The sequence below is a fragment of the Stegostoma tigrinum genome, unplaced genomic scaffold (genome assembly GCF_030684315.1).
Source record: "Stegostoma tigrinum isolate sSteTig4 unplaced genomic scaffold, sSteTig4.hap1 scaffold_70, whole genome shotgun sequence".
NCBI lineage: Eukaryota > Metazoa > Chordata > Chondrichthyes > Orectolobiformes > Stegostomatidae > Stegostoma > Stegostoma tigrinum.
This window is the reverse complement of record NW_026728643.1, coordinates 1677036-1692581: the sequence shown is the minus strand read 5'-3', so window position 1 is coordinate 1692581 and position 15546 is coordinate 1677036. Positions and strand designations below refer to the sequence as shown.

General features: G+C 42.0%; 1 long non-coding RNA gene across 1 annotated transcript; it reads right to left on the bottom strand.

Moving 5' to 3' along the window:
- Positions 1-1368: 1368 nt before the first annotated feature.
- LOC132209182 (uncharacterized) lies at positions 1369-7110 on the bottom strand. Its single transcript, XR_009445275.1, has 3 exons — positions 7029-7110; positions 6569-6678; positions 1369-3560 (listed from the first exon to the last, which is right to left on the bottom strand). It is a non-coding gene; the product is annotated as an uncharacterized LOC132209182 (long non-coding RNA).
- Positions 7111-15546: the final 8436 nt, after the last annotated feature.

The window sequence follows — 15546 nt, the reverse complement described above, 5'->3', positions numbered from 1 at the left end:
AAGACTGTTTCAGGGCTAAATATTTTTTAATGAGTCATTAATAATTTAAGGATTTTATTGTTGTCCTGTGTTATTTGGGAGAGGTTCAATGTCTCTGCATCTGGAGTGACACCTTTGCTGTGGGATCTGAATCCATGTTCATCTATTGCTCTCTTTCACTGATGTTTGATGACTAGCATCGGAATGGTGGGCAGACGGCACACTCTGTGCTGTAAATCTGGATAACTCTGTCCATCTGTATGGTTTTATGACCCTTGCTTTCCTTGATCACCTCTCTGCCATTGTCAAACTTCCACTGCCTCCAATCCTGCATGTATTTTAGATTCTGTTTCAGGCTATACATTTACTGTGTCTTCTCCCACTGCCCATCCCCTCACTATGTGCGACTGGCTTACCAACATGATGTTCCCACATTATCTTTCACAGGAATTGTTTCTTAAGTGCAACAGTTCACCTGTTTTCCACTTCGGAGACAATATTAACAATCACATTCTGCAGCATTCCTCACCTCCACCTAAAGGTTGGGAGATTTTGGCAAACAGCGTTTTCTTTTGTCTCTTCACAATAGATAACGCATTAGCCACAGCCAACCAGTTTGTGCTTACAGTGCTCAAATATTAATAGTGCCCAATTAATATTAATAACACCTCCTTCAACTCAACCAGACAGGGGCCAGCCCTTCTTTCGTTGAGGTCTCCAGTGATGCTTTGAAAAATCAGAGTCAATCTGTCTGCGTGAAATTTAAACAAAGTTTGGTCATCATCTAACTGGTGCATTTTCCTTTGCAATGCCTTGACCAATCAGAGTCTATTATTCGCCCAGGTCAGTACAGTATAAAACGTTTGCTCCCTTTCCATTGGTGCTTATTGTGAATGAACCGAAATGTGCAAGACAAAAAGCTTTGATGAAACTTGCCTTTTTTGCATACAGTTGGACATTATTGAACTGTTGTACATTGTTGTGGCTCGGCCTCTCTCACAATGCCACCACACAAGGCCTTATAGATGATTATGGAGGAACAATGTGTATTGTGGTTGATTAATTATTTCAATAAATAAAGAGAGGACAGAACTGTGAGCATCGGCCCCTTATAAAATGAGCTTTGTAAAGGGTAACATTGAGGAGCTAGGAAAGGGCAGGAGAGTTAAACAAATACTTTTCAACAATATTCACATTAGGGCATTCTTGCAACTTTAAAATACACAAAAATAGACAAGCAGCAAAAAGGGGAGGAAATAACCATAACAGGAGAAAACATACTGTGGTCAATGAAGTATTTCAAAAGATAAAAAGAGAAGAGAGCTGTGAACATCGGCCCCTTAGAGAATGAGATTTGTCAGTGATAATGAGGAGCCAGGAAAGAGCAGGGGAGTTAAACAAATAATTTTAATCAATCTTCACAGTAGGGAACACTTACAACATTACAAAAAAATTAAGTAGTTCAGCAGCACAAAAGGGGAGGAAAGAACCATAATATTGATCAGAAGAGAAAAAGTATTTGGGAAAATAATAACCATTGACAAAGAAAATAGAGGTCGGCCGTTTGGTCATTCAAACCTGCTCCAACATTTAACACGATCATGGCTGATCATCCATCTGTTCCTGCTTTCTCTCCATACTCTGATCCCTTTCACCCCAAGGATTATATCCAAATCCTTCTTAAATACATTCAATGTTTTGGCTTCAGGTGCTTTCTGTGGCAGATAATTCCAGAGGTGAGGAAATTTCTTCTTATCTCAGTCCTAAATAGCTTGTCGATGACAGGTTAAAGAGACACTAGGATCCCATCTTTATGCTCCCATGTATGCCCATATCCTAAAAGTCATGGTTCTGGACACCCTGTTTATTGAGAACAGCCTTCCTCGGTTTATCCTGTGTAGCCCTGTCAGAATTCTTTTGTTTCTATGAAAGACCACTCTTCTGAACTCGAGTGAATATAGTCCTAACTGATCCAGTCTTTCTTCACATGTCAGTCCTGTCATCCCAGGAATCATTCTGGTCAACCTTCATTGTACTCCCTTCACAGTCAAAGCATTCTTCCACAAGAATAATGAGACCAAAATTGCACACAAGAATCCAGCTATGGGCTCACTGAGACCTGTGGAATCACAGAAGGACGTTCCTGCTCCTGTATCTGAATCCTCTCGTTAAGAAGGCCAAAAGAAACTAACTTGTGCTTGGGACATTTGAAAACAAAGTGTAAGTTTTGTGTTAAATACAAAGCTAATTTATTTGCCTTTTACTCAGAAAATAAAAACCCATATTTTCAGGAAAGTCAATTTAACATCAGTAGAAACAGACAACAATGAAATGTGTTCATTACCGAACATAATTAATAGCAAAATGCAACCACTGTGGTTATTTGTGAATTCCCTCATGTTTTTTAGGGGGGGCGGGGGGGTTGTCGGGTGTTTGAGAGAATCCCTTCCCACATTCAATGCAGGCGAACGACCTCCCTCCAGTCTGAACATCACTGGCAAACAATGAGGTGAAATGATCACCTGAACCCAGTTTGAAAGTGAAAGCACTGGAACGGTCTCTCACCTGTGTCAACACATTGATGGATCATCAATTGTTGAGGACTTTTAAAGCATTTTCTGCAATCTGAACATTCAAAGTTATTTCAATAATGTGAGCAAGTTCATGGAGGCTAATTGTTCAGAATCTTTATACCATTTCCCACATTCTCTGGTCAGAATGAACTTGCTCGTGTTTCAGCAGGTACAATGATCTGACGAATCTCTTCCTGCACATGAAGCAAGTGAATGGTATCTCCCCTGTGTGGATGCATTGGTGTCCAGCGAGGTTACATATTCATCTGTACCCAGTCCCATCATGAGAGTATCTTATTGGGCTCTCAACAGTGTGAACATGTTGATGGGACATCAGTTCTCCAGAACATTTACAGCATTTCCTGCAGTCTGAACATTGAAAAAGGTCTCTCATTAGAATGAACTTTCTGGTGTTTCACCAGGTCAGATGAGTGAATGAAACACTTCCTACATATGGAATAGATGAACGGTCTCTCCCCAGTGTGAATGTGCTGGTGTATTGGGAGTTTAGATGATCGCTTGAACCGAGTCGCACAGTGAGAGCACCTGAATGGTTTCTCACTAATGTGAGATATTAGTTCTCTCGAACTTTTCTCGCAATTCCTAGAGTGTGGATATTTTAAAGGTCTCTCCCCAGTGTGAACGTGCCGGTGAGTCAGCAGATGGGATGAGTGAGTGAATCCTTTCGCACACTCAGAGGAGATGAACTGCCTCTCTCTTATATGAACTTGCTGGTGTGTCAGCAGACTGGATGATCAAATGAATCCCTTTCCACAGTCAGGGCTGGTGAACGGTCTCTCTCCAGTGTGACCACACTGATGACTTTCCAGGGAAGATGGATATTTGAATTCCTTCTCACAGTCCTCACATTTCCATGGTTTCTCAGTGCGAACACTGGTTTTGGCTTCCATGATCAAAGCCTGATGATATTCAAGACATGATGAATTCAACATTTCGTTAGAATCTGCAGCGAGATTTGAGTTCACTGACTGCAAATGCTCCAACTTCCTGTAAAATGAATGACAGACAGTAAGAACGAAATGTGGCCCAGAGAGAAAAAGGCAGAACTTTAAAACTGGACTGAATACATCTGATCATTTGTGCGATAGACAGTGGACAATGCGACCATGAAAGCTCTTGGGTTGTTACAACAATAGGACTGGTTCAGCATTAAGCGTCAGTGAAAGGAACTGGCTGCCAAATCTGGGGCTGCATAAAGGTGTTCTTTGTGGCAAAACTGAGAAATACGGAGAGCATTAATGGAGATGGGCTTCATATGGGCAGCACGGTGGATCGGTCGTTAGCACTGCAGCCTCACAGCACCAGGGACCTGGGTTCGATTCCAGCCTTGGGCGACTGTCTGTGGAGTTTGCACATTCTCCCTCTGTCTGTGTGGGTTTCCTCCCACAGTCCAAAGATGTGCAGGCTCGGTGGATTGGCCATGCTAAACTGCCCATAGTGTTCAGGGGGGTGTGGGTTATTGGGCGATGGGTCTGGGTCTGGGTGGGATGCTTCAAGGGGCGGTGTGGACTTGTTGGACCGAAGGACCTGTTTCCACACTGTAGGTAATATAATTCATCTGCCAGTAATTCTAACAACCTCCCAAACTCACCAGACAGAAACACAAGATCAGGTGGTGCATGGGAAAACCATCACTTCCAGGACTCTTAGCAGCAGATTCAGACTGGAAAAGATTATTTACTTGCTCAATGTGTCAGAATGCATTTTATTAAAAATTAAACCTGCTGAAAAAATAGGGATTCTGACAGTCAGAGTTTATTTTAGCCTCTAGTTCAGTTAGAATGTAATACTTTGCCAATGATTTTCTGTATCATATAACCTACTCTGCAAATAACATCTTTCTTCAGGCTATTTTCAAGTTTTTGCAAGAAGAAAATAAATGATGAATCATTTGTACCTTACACATTTTAATTACTGTCCTCACTGCTTATGACGGGGACTGTACCACATAGTGATTAGAAAATACAGATTGGGTTATTATTCTGCAGAAAAAAAATCCATTCCGTTTGCAAGCTGCGCCATGACTTTCATTTTAGCTTCCCAACCCAGACAAAATCCTCTGTTAAGAACAAAGAACAACATAGCACAGGAACCAGCCCTTCAGCACTCCAAGCCTATGCCTGCACATTCTAACCCTCCATGCTAAAAATGCCTTGATTCACAGGATCCGCATTCCTCTCTTCCCTTCCTGTTCATGTATTCAGCCAGGTGCTTCTTGACTGCTGCTGCTGCGTCTGCTTCCATTGCCTCCTGTGGCAACACATTTCAGGAACTCAGCAACCATTGTGTGAAAAGCTTGCCTTGCTTATCTCTTTCACACATTCCCCCTGCAGCTTGAACTTGTGTCCTCTAGTAATTTATCCCTCTGCCCTGGGGGGAAAAAGTCTCATACATTCCGCTCTATCCATGCCATTCACGATCTTATAAACTTCTCTCAGGCCACCCTCTCAACCTGCTGCGTCCCAGTGTAAACAAACCAAGTCTTTCCAACCTTTCTTCAATGCTAAACTCCCCCATAACCATGCAACATCCTGGGAAACCTATTCTATACCCTCTCCAAAGCATCCACATCCACATGTGGTGTCCAGAACTGAATGCAATATTCTAAGTGTGGCCTAACTAGAGTTCTACAAAGCAGCAGCATAACTTGCCTGTCCATATCGCCATTGCACCTTCCAATGAAGGCAGTCATCCCAAAGGCCTTTTATACTAAATTATCTACCTGCACCATCACTTTCAGTAGCCTGTGGACCTGCACACCCAGATCCTTCTGCATATCAATGTTCCTAAGAGTTCTGCCATTTACTCTATAATTTAAACCTGTACCTGACTTTCCAAATTACATCCCCTCACATCTGTCCAGATTAAACTACATGTCATCTTTCTGCCCATAACTCCAATTTATCTATACTCTGCTGTATCATCTGACAATCCTTCTCACTATCTGCAACTCTACCAACCTTTGTATTGTCCGCAAACTTATTGATTAGACCAGCCACGTGTTCTTCCAAGTTATTTATATAGACCAGAAACAGCAGAGGTCCCAGCACTGATTCCTGTGGAACACCACTAATCAAAACCCTCCATTCTGAAAAGTATCTTTCCACTGCTACACCCTGTCTTCGATGTAGCTATCTCTCCAGCTCATGTGACATCATCCTTTGCAGCAGTTTGCCCTGATAGACTACTGCGCCATTCTAATGAAGCTCGCACGACTTGAACGCACAGCAGCTTTCTTTCAATTTGGCACTTTCCAATCTTCCAGATTGAATGTGGAATTCTGCAGTCCCTGAACCATCAAACAGTTATAAGGATCTGGAAAACTTGACCTGGAAATATGCTGGTACTGATGTCATGTTCAGACTGTTACTGCTCGTCGTCAATTCCCCACTCAGTGGAAATAGTTTCTCTGTAACTCCGCTAACAGTCACTAATCATATTCCCAAGACTTTGATCAAAAATATTTCTTATTAATCAATTTCCAGGGATACCTCTCTCAGAATGAAGTGATGTGTTTTAGCAGAAGGGATAGGTAGAGGCAATAACACAACACTAAAGAGTGTGCAGATTCTGAGGGATTCACATGCACAGATATTTGAAAGTAATAAATAGATTAATTCGTCAAAGCAAATTTGATGTTAATTGATTTCAAAAAAATACTGAATCAGCATTTGAGAGAAAAATGCAAAGGTGCAGGGATAAAACAAGGGAATCGGACTGACTGGATTGCTCCAGACATTTGGCATGGGCTAAATGGTTTGCACTTTTTGATTTTTTTTAATATGGGCCTTCTTGTATTCTAAACCTACAGATTCAGTTATCAATCAGGTGAATCTGTGCTACATCCACTCCATAGTTGTTAGACCGTTCCTGACAGCAAGTCCGAGAACTAAAAACAGCTAATCAACTGTAATCTAACCACAGATAGTGTATCTCATTTTCTGATATCTCAAATCTTTTCCCACAGGCACACACACACATACATACATACATACCTGAACGTTACCACATTCAGATGCTGATAACATTCAGATCCTCATCAATCGAGTTACTCTTTCACTCTTTCTGAGGTTCAAGTCTGCCAAATTCCTCTGCTGACATTGATCTGTAAGAGTGTAAAATCCATCACGATCAATCCAGGACAGAGATTCAGAACAGAAAAAGAAAAGCATTTCTCTTGGTTTGAAGTTGCTGTTCGTAAATCCTGCTCGCCCCGTTCCCAACAAGTAAAGGACATGCGCACTCTCCGGTTCCAGTTGGCCCCGGATAAAGATGGTGGGCTCACACGGCTCAGAAAACATTCGCGGCGCCCAGCCCTGCCTCGGCTAACAAAGGAATTCAGCAATTCCAGTCTATTCGTGACAAAACCGGGATCGGTATTTTTCAATTCAGTGACGGTGGCTACTGTCAGATTTTAAAAAGCCTCTCCGCCCACTTCGTGGAATACTCACTCACTCGATTTCTAATTTTCACCTTTCAAATCCTTATCGCGCCTGCTCCTCATTCGATTCCTCCGGCTCTCCTTTGCCTCCGGTACTGCGCATGTTTGAAACGCGTCAGATTGCGCGCGCACCAGTGGGCGTATACATTCAGAGATAATGGGGACTGCAGATGCTGGCGAACCTGAGATAACTCGTGTGGGTCTGAAACATCAGCTCTTGTGCTCCTCAGATGCTTCTTGGCCTGCTGTGTTCATCCAGCTCCACACTTTGTCATCTGGGCAAATGCATTCCCGCCCAGAATGCTGGGAAAAACACGCTGCCATTGAGCAGCAACATTGATACAACGAAGATATGAAGGAATATGCCAGGACGAAAGATGCAGGAATCCATTGATACAAGTGCATGGTCCCTGTCTGTCCTGGTTCTAATAAACAACAGAACAAAGAGATATGAACACACACTCAACGGATAAAGTGAACAAAATATACACCTTTCCTGTGTAGAATATTTGAATTTCGCCGCAAGTAGAATGCAATTATTGGTGATAAAATCATTTCAAATTTCAAAGCTGAACGATGTCAGGTAGGAAAACTAAATAAATCCGTTCTCACACTGAAGTGTGAAGAGTCTTCCTGTGCGGTGACTGTGCTGATATGTCAGTAGTTTAAGATGTTCAGGCAAGCGTGAAATGTTACACACGAGCTTCAGAAGAGACTGAGATGTCAATCACTTCCTGTCATGAGTTTCATTGCCTCAGCACTCTTTGAATAAACAAAAGCAGACTCAATCAACTCGAAATATTCAGCAACAGTTGAGAGAGAAATGCACTTTATATTACATGACTTCTCTGCATCAGTCCACAGAAAGGGAAAATTAACTCTTCTTCTCAAGCCAGAGACTTATCATCGAGACTGAATATTTCCAATATCTTCTTGTTTTATACTCAGTCAAAGAACTGATTTCTGAATTGCACAATCAATTCATTTGTGACTCGTATCTGTTTTTTCTGTGTCCACACATTAGTGGAAACATCTTCCGTGTTTAATCTGTCCGTCAGGCTTAGCACAGGAGTTAGATGACAGCTCCAAGAACAAATCAAGTCAGCACTTCTATCCTTTGTTTTAAGATGTTACTTTTCTTTTCTCTGCAAAGAGAAAGAGCGTCCAGAAATGCTGCTTGCCTTGTGGAGAGAGAAGATTTTGGAGACACAGTAAAGGAGTACAAGTCCAAAGAACTGGACACTATCGTGGCTTGGGCTAACAAGTGACAGGTATCATTTGCTCCACATAAATGGCAAGCAATGACATTCTCAAATAAGACAAAATATAATCACAATTCGTTGACATTCAATGGCATTACCGTCACTAAATGCCCCACTGTTAACATGCAGGTGGATTCCATTTACCAGAAACTCAACTAGACTTACCACAGATACACAGTGAATACAAGTGTAGGTCAAAACCGATGAAATACTGCCGTCAGTAACTCACCTGCTGACTTCCCAAAGCCTGTCCATCTTCCATAAAAGTGAAATGGAATAACTTCCCACTGGATGGGTGCAACTCCATTAAGACTGAAGAAGCTTGAGACCATCCAGGACAATGCAAACCACATCACTGGCACTACATCCATAAACATCCACTCCCTCCACCACCAACCTTCAGTTCCACCAATGGGTTTTGGGTCACCTGATACACAGGAAAACCAATGACCACCATTCCCCCTGCTGATCGCTCAGTATCCTGACTTGGAAATGTATCGCAATTCTTTCACAGTTGCTGTGTCAAAATTCTGGAATTCCCTCCCAAACAACATAGTGGGGCGAATTATAAAACTAAGACCGCTGCAGTTCAAGAAGCCATCTCACCACCACTCCCTCAAGGACAATAAGGGATGGGCAATAAATGCTGGCTAGCTACCAACATTCACATCCCACAAACAAATGAACAAAAAAAAATGGTGGGCTGCTATCTAAGATGGAGGAGGTAGTTTTTTTATATTAATGCTAAATATATTGATGGTCAACAAGAGAGTCAAAACGTTATTATGATAAATAGCTTGTGGAGTTGAAGCTACACTCAGTTCAGACATGATTTTATTTAATGACCAAGCAGGCGAGAGTGGCTAAATGGCACATATCTGCTCCTAGTGCTGACATGTACATGTATAGTCATATTGATGCTATTCACAGACATTCGGGTGTAAGCTCAAAAGATCAAAATTTAAGTAAAAGCTGAGACATTTGACTGAATGAAATGAGACGTCTGTTATCTGCTTGGGATGCTTTTCCTAAATGTGTCCCTGTTAAGCCAGTGTGGTATCAGGAAGAGACCGTGAAAACAAGAGATGGAGATCAATTTATTTTGAAAGGGAGAGAAAAAAGGAATGCACTTCCAGGCATTCTCCAGGTGATGGTGTTTCTCCTCATCTCAGTCCTAAAATATTTACCCCATATCCTTAAACTGTGGCCCCTTGTTCTGTAATTCCCCACCATTGGAACATCCTTCCTGTATCTAACTTGTCCAGTACTGTTTGGAATTTGGAGATTTCAATGTGATCCCCTCATTCTTCTATACTCCGGTGAATACAATTTTAACCGACTCAATCTCTCTTCATACGTTATTCCTACCATCCCAGGAGTCAAGTTGGTAAACACGTGCTGAACGCCGTCGAAAGGAAGAACACTTTTTTTCAGATAGGCATGCCAAAACTGTACACAATATAACAGGTGTGGACTTACTTAGGCCCTGTGTAACTGCAGCAAAGCATTCTTGTTCCTTTATTTGGATCCTCACTCTGTGAAGGCCAACAGATAATTTGTTTCCTTACTGCCTGCTGCACTTGTGCACTTACTGTCAGCAACTGGTGCGCAAGGATCCTCTGGTCTCATTGACACTCCCATGTGCCATTCAAACGATAATCTGCCTTGTTTTTTTTATTGCTACAAAATGGATAAGCTTACATTTATCCAAATATAACGTAACCAATATTAATTTTCACTTATAAAGCTTCTCCAAATCACACTGCAACATGCATGCACCCAGCTTTGTGCCATCTAAAAAGTTTGAAAAATTATATTTAGTTTCCTCATCTAAATCAGCAACATACATTGTGAACAGCTGGGGTTCAAGAACAGATCCCTGTTATACCCCACTAGTTACTGTCTGACATTGTGAACAGCTGGGGTTCAAGAACAGACCCCTGTTATACCCCACTAGTTACTGTCTGCCATTGGGCAAAAGACACATTTACTTTGAATCCACGTTGACTACGTGCTGACCAGTTTCGTAACCAACTCATTACACTCACCCCAATCCCATGCATTTCAACCGTACACATTAATCTCTAATCGCTTCTTCAAAGGTCTTCATAAAACCTAAGAAACACATCTACTGGGTCACCATGATCAACTCCACTTGTGACATCCTGAAAGGCAGTCATCAGATTTGTCAAGAATGATTTCGCTTTTGCAAATCTATGGAGACTGTTTGCTTCTGTTATTGTATTCTGCGTACTGTGCTCCAAAATTCTTGGCAATGGAATTGTGCATCTTCCATAAGATTTATCTCAAACTCACTGGTCCATAATTAAAGGGTTTTTCTCTTCCCTTTTAAATCTTATGATTACAGTAACTACCCTGTAGTCTGGAGGGACTGTCAAAGTGTCAAAGAAATTGTGGAAGAGAGCCAGCAATGCATCCATTATTTTGAAGACCCCTTCTTTAAGTCAACTGGGAATGTATGAGCTTTTGATCCCATCAATTTGTCTAAAATCATTTCTTGTGCCATTATAAATTCCCCCGTTTCTGACTGGAATAGACCTATATTAGTTACAACCAATCCTTTCCCCTTTATATACACACAGAATGTTTCCAGTCAGTTGTTACATGCCTGCAAGTTTACTCTCATACTCAACTTCCCCTTTTTATTTAATCTCTTGGTCCCCCTTTGCTGACTTCTAACCCGTTCCCAATTCTGAGATCTATTTTTTTACTTGCCAATCTGAATGCCTGTTTTTTGCATCTAACATTGACTTTAACTTGCCACTTACGCCATGGTTTGGCCGTTCTTTTCCTTGTCCTCTTGCAGCATACAGGAATGACATTTTTTGTCGTTCACTGATTCACTCTTTGAATGTTTGCCATTGTTGGAACACTATCATGTGAGAAACATTTCTCAATCCATTATACCCAACCTCATGAAGAATTCTGTTATTTTATGGTCATTCATCCCCAAATGGCCTTCCACGATGACATTGTCGATTCTTCATTTCTCATTGCTTAAATACTCCAATCTCAATGTTCTTTTCACTCGTTGGTTCCACAAACTATTCATCAAGAAAACCATCCTGTACACACTATACTAATGGCCCATCCATGGTATTGTGGGTATTTTTATTCACCATATCTGTATGAAGATTAACATCTCTCACAACGATAGATATTGTTTTACCACATGCATCTCTGATTTCCTGCTTAAAGCCATCTCAACATCATCACTACAGTTTGGTGCTCCATATAACACTCTACATGTAGATAATTGAGAAACAAGGAAATAAGAGTATAATATAAATAAATATATAAATAAATAAATAAATATAAATAAGATTCTATACTGCATGAGTTAGTATCTTTCATCAATAAGATGTGCACGTCCACTTTAAACAGTAATACAATTGCATCACCGTTCGGGAACAGGATTACAATTACTCTGAACAAATTACACAACTTTGGAGACATCAACAAGACATACTACCAAAAAAAAAAGTGAAACCAGAGGGATCCAACACATCCCGATTCTATGGACACCCCAAGGTACACAAACCAGGGGTCCCTCTCGGACCCATTGTCCCACTATCAGGCACACCAACATATAGACTTGCCAATGATCTACAACAAATTGAAATACTTTGTGGGCAATGCTACCCACTCACATTCACTCATCCCAGGAATTCCTCAATATCATGAAGGACACCAGAATAGAAGATGATAAAGTAGGCAGGCAACCCAGGAGACCAACAACCTCAATAAAGAAACCAACATGAAACTACCAGATCTGTGCCTCACAACACACTTCACCTTCAATGACAACATATGCAAAAAAAAACAATCAGGACTGATTGCAGAAGCAGTAATGCAAAAGGTTAAAATGGACAGCACTCCCCACTGGTTTGAATTAATTGGCTGATTCCAGTTCGTTGCCAAAACATCAAAACAAGCCTAAGGTTTCCTATCACACAGTTAATTGATACACATTTCCGGTTTAGAACTGGCTGTGCATCATCAGCTACATGCAGGCACATTCTTTTCTCTCTGTGTATAATTCCCGAAGCTAAGAAAAGCACTTTACCTCTTAATGAGGCCATGCACTCTTGACCCATCCATTATTTTACAACAAATTCCAGATTCCAGCCTTCAAATTCACGATTTGAGTTGGTGAGCTTTCAGCTGTGATGAGTGAAAAAAAAATTCCACACTCTCTCCACTGTGGCTGCATTGGTGTTTTGACATTTTAGATGAATCTTCACAGACTCTTCCACACAGAGAGAAAACGTGGGCTTCTCCCCAGTACGAATGCTGTTTCTTCCTTCAGTGTTCAAAACCTTCTAACAATTTGGTTATGATAAAGACAGGGACTGTCAGATCTGGATATGGTTTCATCTGCATCTTAAATTGCAAACCAACCTTTCAAACAGAAAAGAAAAAGACAGGAGAAAACAGAAGAACACACACGTGTTGCGAAATTGAGAGAAATTAATCTGGCCATTTGTGAAGCCAAGACTTGGGGAAAAATTAAAATGTAAACTGTATGAGTACCATAAAAATCAGTCAGTATTTACACAAAACTACAGAGGTGGGAGATTCGGGAGCCAACGAGCTTTCTCCCCAAACAATTTGATCCCTTTACTCCTCAGAACTAAGAATAGATGTAGAAACAAAATGCTGTAAATACTCAACAGTCCTGGCAGCATCTGAAATTGTCCTTTTCCGCCCATTAATAACCTCGAACTTCAGCCTCAAGTTCTGTAGTTGCCTCCTCAAATGTCTCCAACAGTCCCTCCTTTTCAAAATTCCCCTTCAAAAGCTGATACATGAAACAAAGTTCTTGATCATCAGCTTTATGTCTCTTGGTGGTAAATCCTGCGATATCATATGTCTGTGAAATTCCAGAGAGCATTTCGTTGTCCTGAGATTGCTACATAAATGTTAATTTTGTTGGGTAACTTATACACCTATCAGTGTTCGTTCATCATTACGGTGTGAGAATTCTCAGAAAGAATGCATATGGATGCTCATGGTTCACGTGGTTCGCTCTTACCTGCTCACAGACTCCCGGGGATTGACCATATTCCCTGGTCTCTTGCTCCTTAAACTTGTCCACATTCAAGAATGGAGTTTTATTAAAAAAAATAGCTAGTGGAGCAAAATGGAGTTAGAAGGATGCAGGGAGAAAAGTGTTTAGAAACGCTTACCAACACAGCTCCAGTAAGAGAGCCATGAGAGGAGGAGAAAGAGGAGCAGGGAAGATGCCTACACTTATATCGCTCAAAACCTGTTCCTGGAACCACTTCAACCCCGCACAGCTGAGAGAGCCATTTATCAGCTGGCAACTTCCTGAAGCTTGACCCAGTCCTGTTCAGGAGTGGGTCAGACCAAGATGAGCCTCTGTAACCAGTTAGGTGGGACGGAGGAGTGGGGGGGAATCGGTGTTGGATGATCTCCTGCCCTGTTTCTTATCCCAAATTGACCCTCCCTCACCATCCCCATGGCCCTGTAAACACAGACTGTAGATACCTGATGGGCCTTGGTGTGCAGACTCAGTCTGGGCATTTCTGGTACAGAACAACAACAACTGTTCTGTACTCATTCTCTGTATTGTTCCTATTTCTCCATTCCCAGTGAGTTATACATTATGCTGTTGCTCCCGCCCCCCCTACTTATTCTGGCCGCTCTTCTCCATTTCTGTGGTAGTCATAGAAACTTCAAAACTAGCAGCAAGTACAGACCACTCGTCCCTTCATGCCTGTTCTGCTCACCAGTATGATTACGGCTGATTGTCCAGGTCAGGAAACCCATATCCTTCGATTCCTTTGGCCTTCAGAACTATACCTAACTCCTCCTGGAAAACAGTGAGCGTATTCGACTCAGCCATGTCCTGTTGCAAACAATTTCACGCACTCGGCATTTTCTGAGTTAAAAGAAAATCTTCTCACCTCAGTCCAAATGGTTTTCATCTGGTCCTTTTCTTTCTGTTTTTTTCACTGATTGTCTTTACTTTGCATTCGGGGTTGCTAACGGCCTAGTCACGGCCTTCATCTGGACACTTCTTTTATCTCTTTACTTCTGCACCATCATCCCCTCTGATTTTGCAACGTGAACCCTTTTGTCAGTCAATAATTCCTGCTCTTCACCCACTCATTCCTTTTGTTCACTGTCACCCTCCACTCCTTGCTCACTGGCCTGAACATTCACTCAGTTTCTGTTCCCACAGACGTGGCTGGATTCATGGTCCACATATCCAGAGCCACAAAAGGGACCCTTCGACCCATTGAGTCTGTCCCAGTCAAAACACCAACAGACTAACTGCTGTAATCCCTTTTCCAGCACCTGACCCGCTTCCAATTCTTTGGCATTTCAGGTATATACCTGAATACTTCTTAAGTGTACTGAGGATTTCTGCACTTACCACACTTGCAGGCAATGAGTTCCAGATTCTCATTGCACTTCGGTGAAAAAAAGTCTCCCATTTTTGCTAAACTTTCAGTCCTTTACTTCAGTTCATGCCCCCAGTCATTGATGCCTCCAACAAGGGGAGCTATTCGTGCTGCCTCTTCTGTCTATGTCCCTCATCACTTTTACACATCTCAATTATGTCCCCTCTCACTTCTCTCTGCTCCAAAGAAACTAACCCCAAACTTTGCGGGCTGTGTGGTTCCCTGCTGATGGAGAGTGATTCGATTCTACCCTGCCAGACATTCTGGGGAGGAGGATCTGCCATTGCCAACAAATACTTCCTGCACACCCAAATCAACGCTGAGGTAGGCCATAGTCCCTCATTCGCTAGAGACCCCAAGTCTGCATCCTGTAAGTGGGAATGGGAGAAACGGCAAGAAAAATGGGGAACGAAATAAATCTAACACTTGCAGAGAACTGAAATCCATCAACCCGACCAATACAGGGCCAGACAGTTCAGAAACGCTCACCAATTCGAAATCCCAGGCTCAATATCCCCACAGGCCTGTCACTCACACCCGAATTCCCGCCCAGTTCAGAGCAAACCTCCATCTCACAGCTTCCAGATCCTTAATGCAGCCATGCCGAGGAGTGGGATAGTTCAAATTTAGTACCTCAATACCTCACTGAGATCTTCTTTCACTGACCCAATCATATACTTTTTTCCCCGTTGCTCCCTTCCTAGTGATTCCAACCTCCTGCAGTGGTCCCTGTCTCGCAGTTTAATGAAAGAAAATCCTCCCCATTCCTCTGGTGATCTTGTTGGAGTGGGGGGGAGAGCTGCATCAGACTGTGTCCT